The sequence below is a fragment of the Populus alba genome, chromosome 5, assembly GCF_005239225.2.
Source record: "Populus alba chromosome 5, ASM523922v2, whole genome shotgun sequence".
NCBI classification, from domain to species: Eukaryota; Viridiplantae; Streptophyta; class Magnoliopsida; order Malpighiales; family Salicaceae; genus Populus; species Populus alba.
The window spans coordinates 18,809,299-18,816,770 of NC_133288.1; positions in this window are offsets into that span (position 1 = coordinate 18,809,299).

Consider the following 7,472-nt stretch of genomic DNA (forward strand, 5'->3'; position numbering starts at 1 on the left):
TCATAATGCCCTCAATAAAACAGTAAATAACAAAAAAAAGAACATGAAAATACAAAAACAAAAAAACCTTTGATTGAAGGTTTTTTTATTCCATGTGCATTTAAGTAATTTTATTATGTACTCAAAAGTAAAAACAAAAAAAAAAAAATTTCCTCTAGATGCCAAGCTTATATTCTTATTGTGTTGTGCATGAGAAAAAAAAAAAAAAAAAACCTTGTTACTCTTATAAGTTAGGCCATATTTTATTAAAGGGGAAAAAATCATAATTTTCTAATTCAGATCCAAAGTTAGGATTGCAAGGGTATATAAAAAAATTAAGGAGACGCTAGACATCAATATTAATATTGACTGTAAGGGTTTTCCTACATTACATTTAATGGTGAGAATATTACGTGCTTATGGAAGATTGTCATGTGTCAATCAGCACAAAAAATTAATGTCGATAAAATCATCCCTTATAATCAACATTAATATTGCATTGATGTGGAGATGAACTTTAAGAGACTTTTTGATCTGATAGGGGGTAAGAAGATGATAACCCTAAATTCTCACTTCGAGCACTCACTCCTGAAGAAAGACTTGGCTCCAAAAGGATTGAGTCTAGCAATGTGATAAACCCATAAACACTTGGGTTTGACGTGTATCCGAGCCTAAGAAAATTAGATATGGCAAATTGTCAAACTCACTGACGCGAAAGCTGAGCCTAGGAGGTTGGGGCTAGCAAGTGCTAGGCTCACGAGCACTTAAGCCCCGCTCGTAGACAAGCCTAAAGGGGTTGGGTCTTTCAAGGTTGAAGACTCTTTTGTGTTTAGGCCTGATACGTATATTTGCCTTACCTTTTTATCATGCATCCCGACCTTTATCTTGGTCCCTTCTCGTTGTGGACTTTTATGAAGCAAAAGTGATCAAGATAAGCCATGGAAAAATATTTTTTTCAAAAGAGAACAAATGATACACTTCAATTCATAACCCATTAAATTTAAACAAACAAAATGGGGTAAAAAACACACACACACACAACACACACAAACATACATGTAACCTCAATATCATGAGATTGTAATAAAATGAGAGAAAAAAATAAAAAAGAATTATAAGCTCATTTTCAAACCCATGACCTAGATAATTAGATCTAAGGCACCTTTTATAGAAAAATCATGAGGCCTGATTCCCAAAAAAATAATTTTAACTATACAAAAAGACCAAGAATATAATAACTAAAAGAACGAGTATCAAAATTGAAATACAAAGAAAAATTATATTAGATTATAGGAAAAAATTGAAAAGAAAATTCAATTTAGCAAAATGACAAAAAAAAAAAAGAGCATGGATCCAAATTGACATAGGAACTAACAATAATTTTTTTATTGAAGGGTGAAATTAAAAATAAAAACTACTTTAACAAAGGATAAAAAATAAATAAAAAGAACAATGACCAAGTTGATAAAAATAAGATACCATAAATTTGGATTGAAGGATGAGAATGAAAATAAATTAAATTTTGAACAGAAAGGCCAAGAAAGAAAAAAAAAATAGAAATCAAAACAGTAAAGATCAAATTAAAAAAAAAACATCATTTTCGGATCGAATAATGAAATTGAAAACCAATAAAACTTTTACAAAAAAAAAAAAAAGAATTTATAAAATCAAAAGAATAAGAACCAACCTGGAAAAAAAAATGTCAAATTGGAATTGATGCACAAAATAACAAAACAAATAAATTTTTATAAAAAAACAAGAATAAAAATTATAAATATAAAAAAATATGAATTGAAGTTGAAATACCAACAACAAAAAAAGTTAAGTTGCACTTTTCAGGGAAGGAGAAAAAATAAAAAGGGTCCACCAATGACAAACCAAACCAACCTGACCACCATTGTTGCACGCGCCACTTCACTTGGAAAAGAACGTTAACCAACTTGGAAAAAACAAAAAAATGTCAAATTGAATTAATGTATAAAATGAAAAACAAATAAAACTTTTTAGAAAAAAAAAAAAAAAGGAATTGAAGTTGAAAATACAAACAACAAAGAGGACCAAGCTATATTTTTCGGGGAAGGTGAGAAAATAAAAGGGAGTGCACTGACAACAAACCGAACCACTCGATCACCATCGCTGCACGCGCCACTCCACCTGGAAGAGGATGTGGCAACTATTTCAATGACACAACAGAAAAATATTTTTGGATGCGGAGACGCGCCACACATGTCGTGGAGTGTGCTTCATGTGCCTTACCCTTTTGTTTTTTTTTTTTATTTTTTTTGATATCTATACAAATATTAAATTGCACTTAAACCAACTTAATAACAATGAAAAAACTAGTGTGAATATTCAAATTTAAAAGCATTTTTGATGTGTTATGCATTTTAATTGCATATTATTTTTAATATTTAATGAAATATTATATTGATCATCGACTAATATTATAATAATAAAAAATCATTATAAAAATATGAAAAATACTCCTTTTTTATTAATTTTGAATTTTTTTTGTTTTTAATAGTATTTTGATTATTTTGCATTGCAAGTAAGATGGGAAAATTTTATTTATACTTGATTAATCTAGTAATGATAAATTGGCCATATTAAAAAAAAATTATTTACTTTAATAACTAATATTTTTTTTTTTTAACAAAGATACAAGTTAACAATGCTTGTTTTAAGCTAGAGGAGCTAATGTCTGTGCACTTCAATGTCCACGAAGCTGTACAAATTGTTTTAGAGGATAATGTATATCTGAAAACATTTAGCTTTTTTTAAAAGTATATCTGAATTAAATATATGTAATACAAAATGTAATTTGAGCTGATAAAAAAAAAATTCAAGTTATTATTACATTTCTAACAATCCAATATGTAACATAAATTTTAGGATTTGGAATTTAGATAAAATAACATCTAAATTAAATATTTTATAGGGATATCAGTATAACAATAACAACAATTTTGATAGAGATACCAATAAAGTAAAACATTTGCTTATACACCATTAATTAAGAATATATTTTTTTAATAATAAAGGTGTAGCTCAATTGACCAGGTTTTATATTTACTTTCTAGGGATTATTAGTTCGAGTCCACAAACCTCGAAGCCGCTGGAGGCTTACATATTCGTTAACTTCATAGCTCATAGATTGATCGAGGTGTCTGCAAGCTGGTCCGGATACATTTTTTTTTTTGATTCGAGAAAACTCCACCCCCCAGAAAGCGTATTTTGTGGGTCTAGATGAGCGAGTAAAACCCCGACTGTCCGAGGCTCTTACAAGAGGTGCACGTACTGACTCGAACTCGAGACCTGCTGTGCAGATCTCAAGTCCTTTGCCACCACGCCACACCCCCTGGAGACCTGATCCGGATACCCATTTTAATCTAAAAAAATATATATAATTATTCATATCTTATAAAAAAAATAAAAATGAAAATTAATGTATTTTTACTGTGTTTACACTCTTAAAAAGAACACACGTAAAACTCAAACAATGTATAATTTGAGATAAGATATTGATTGATCTTTGTCATGGATAAAAATGAAGCAATGCATTGCACACAACATCAAATTGTGTTCTTTTATAATCTTCTTAGATGTTAAATACCTCCACACCAATTGTCTTTTACCAAGCACGAGGTGAGGATTTTGGCTCCATTTCATGTAAGATGTAACTATAGCTTTTGCTTTGATCGAGACTCTTGATACGACAATTTGGTGACGAGTGTTATTAAAATGTTTTTATATAATATGATATTCTTGAATTAATTAAAAATATATTTTAATATTATTGTACGAAATTTTATTTAAGTTTTACTTTATTATCAAGTAAAATCATATATATTTTTTTTTAGAATATCAACAAGTATTTTTTTTTCCGGGTTATTTTTTATTCTACTGATTCTTTCACAGTTTTTTTTTTTTCCGTTATCATATGATTTAATAAAATGGACCTACTGCATCTACTATGATCATCGGAGTCGTGAATTTTTCTTGCTTATAAGAAACATGAGAGCCACGCCTGATTATTTTTTAAAGTCGAAAAATGCTAAAGCTGCGGGCCCAGCAGTCCTTTTTTTATTTTTATTTTCCCTCGGCTCTCGCTATAAAGTCTCTAAAAGGTGAGGGGTTGCCAGATAGGCTCCCGGCAAAACTCTAAAACGACACCAATCACAGTGAATAAACTATTGTAGTCTGTTCCAACTTTTGAATTATTGCAGGGTAAATTTTTGGTTCTCTAGAAAATAATGCGGGGGGACGTGGAACCGGACAAGATATTTTTTGCTCTGGGTTTGTTGCCGAGTAGCATGGACGCCTTGCCACGTGTTTGTCTGGACCTGGTCTCATCACAACACTTCATCACATGTTATTTTACTATGCACATAGGTACAGCATTATAGGTAGATGCATGTGAATTCCACTTCCCCGTGATAGAATTAATGTCCTCTGCTATTCTTTTTTATGTTAGAAAAGTTACTTTATTATTTTTTAAAAAAATATTTTCTGTATTTTTTTTTATTTTTTTTATATTTGATTATTGTAATGTATTTTACAAAAAAAATTGTTTAATGAAAAATATTTTAGCATCAACCCAAACTTTAGTTCATTTATTAAAAAATATTTTTAACACTTAAAACTTAAAATCTTTTATAAATAGTAACATTCAATCATTTTAACCACATTTTTCATCTCATTCATAATTATCATTCTCACCCTCTATCACTGTTTTCTTTATTCATTATTATTGTTATCATTTCAGTATCATCTTTTTTATCATTATTATTAAAAAAATATTTTACAAGTAAATTATTATATGCAAAAGAAAATCGTTGCTGATAATTTTTTGGAACTGTTTGGGAGTATGGTTATGGTTGTTTTTCAAAGTGTTTTTCGTGCTGAAATACATCAAAATAATATTATTTTTTTAAAAAAAATATTTTTAAAACTAGTACTTCAAAACATACAAAAAATTTAATTTTAACAAAAACAAATTTAATTTTTTAAAAAACATGAGTACAAGCCACGTTTTCAATGTTGTCTTCATCAATTGGGATAGTTTATGTTAGGTTTTCTTGGCACTTGGATTTGTTTTAGGTTTCTACTTCAAATTTCATCTTTTAGAAAAAATATTCTATTTAAGTGTATGAACTTTTTTTTGGATAGGTGGCATAATTTTGTATACCTAACAGCATGGTTTAACACAGTTCAAGATGGTATTTAATAATGTGAAGAATGACAAAAACATAACACGCAGGATTGGGATTAATACAAACAGTAGTCGAAGGATGTTGTAAATACAGAAGCAAAAATACAGGGACGTGTATTGTCTGTAGAAATGGAGCTTTACTGGATATTTAAGCGACCACTATATATATATATATATATATATATATATCTCGCTCTCTCTCTTCCATGACTTTCATTGTTATCCCGTGATGACATAAAGCTGATAACTAAAATATAGAAATATAAAACTACAAAGACTAGATATATAAAAATAGGAAGCTTTGGGGATAAAAAGTTTACCTTTTGTGTCTTGGGAAAAATAAAAATTGCATTTTCCCCTGGAGTGTGGTCTACGGTAGCTTTCGGTGTAGGAGAGTAGCAAGGTCTCCGAGATCAGTTAGTTTATTTTATTATCATAGGGCTCGCGTTTTGCCACGTATGTTTATTAAACGAAATATAATAACTTACAATTACATTCAAATTTAAATATATCAAAACTAAATTTGAAAAAAACATATTTACTTGTCACCATTAATATTTTCAATTATGCGCATCACTTATGATATGCAGGAGGATATTTTATAATATAAATTGAATCATATTATTTTTAAATTGTGTTTTTATTTCAATTAAAATTTCATTTTTTTATTTATAATCACGTGCTCCACGCATACACGGATATATATATATATATATATATATATATATATATATATATATATATATATATATATATATATATATCTCGACAAGAACATATCTTTTTTATTTATAACATGGTATTTTGAATAAATAAATTAAAATAAAGGTTTGTAAGAATTTTCATGATTAAATTTAAGGATGAGAAATATGTTTCTTCATTCAAAAGTTTTTTTTTTTTATTCAAGCATTTTTGTTTCCGAGGAAAACATGTTTTTTTATATTTATTGGAAGCATGTTCTTTTATAAATAGAAAATTACAATGATCTAAAAATAAAGTCCAATAAACAAGACCTAAAAAAATAATTTCTTGATAATTTTTCATGCTATTGTATAAAGAAAATATTTTATAGAAAATATATAAAAATTAACAATAAAAATAACAAAAAATATATATCTTATTTTTATTATGTACTGATGAGTTATTTAAAAACAATTTTGCATGTGAGGTTTGTATATAATTATCCATGGAGGAATTTTTTAAAATTACCACAAAGAATTCTATTTCATTTGAAAATCATAGCATAAATGGATATTTTTTTTAAATACCACTCAAATGATTTTATTTGAAGATGTTTTATTCTAAAATTATAAAATAAAAAGAAGTCGGGACCTTAGAAAATGAAGCTCAGGTTTGCATGAGCTAGGAAGATTATGTAACATGGCATAACCCAGCATATTGTATATTGTTTTGTTATGGCTTTATTGTTCTCATAGGTTTGTTCCTGGTGACGCAAGTTTATTTCTGCACCTAACGACACTCCAAAATACATACAACAGGTCAACAATCAGTATTTTCTCATAAAATCATGACTCTAAACATGCTCGCTTCAAATAAGATATCACGGATTAGATCTTTATATATTTTTTTAAAAACAGATAAATAATATGTTGACTGTCTGATTGTTTTTGTAGGAAAAGGGGTTGGCCAACATATTATTTGCTTAGACAAGCAACACGTGCAACTAATTTCCATCTTCAGGTGATCGGAAAATTATGATTCTAATTTTTTTAGAATATAACTCAAATTTCAATATATTTTTGCGAAGAATATTTAAAAAATTAAATAGCTACACTAACAACTCCAAAACACCATTTAACGATCCAAAAACTCTAAATCTCAAAATAAACCTCAAAATTTTTTTGAACTTAAATCTTTTTTTTTTCAACATAATTAAAGAGTCAAATAATCTTCATTGAACTTCATCAAGACGAACTCATGGTTATCAAAATGGACCTTTTTACGGATGAAATACTTCCCTCTCCTTGTTTTTGTGACTCTCTCTCAACTTCAGGTGCTAAAATGAGAAAGAAATGAAGCATGCGATGGAGTTATAAATTTTGGAAGTTACAGGGACCAGATTGAAAAAAATAAATGGCGAATGAACAATGTTTTATGAATGTACACGTAATGATGAGTGAATAATGTTTTTACCATGAACACTGAAAATCTTTTTTTTTTCTCTCTCCCTTTCCTGTGACTCTTCTCTCCCAGCCTTTCAATAAATTACATGATTGAGTTGTAAATTCTGCAAACAACAAGGCTTGAAGTGCATAAAAAT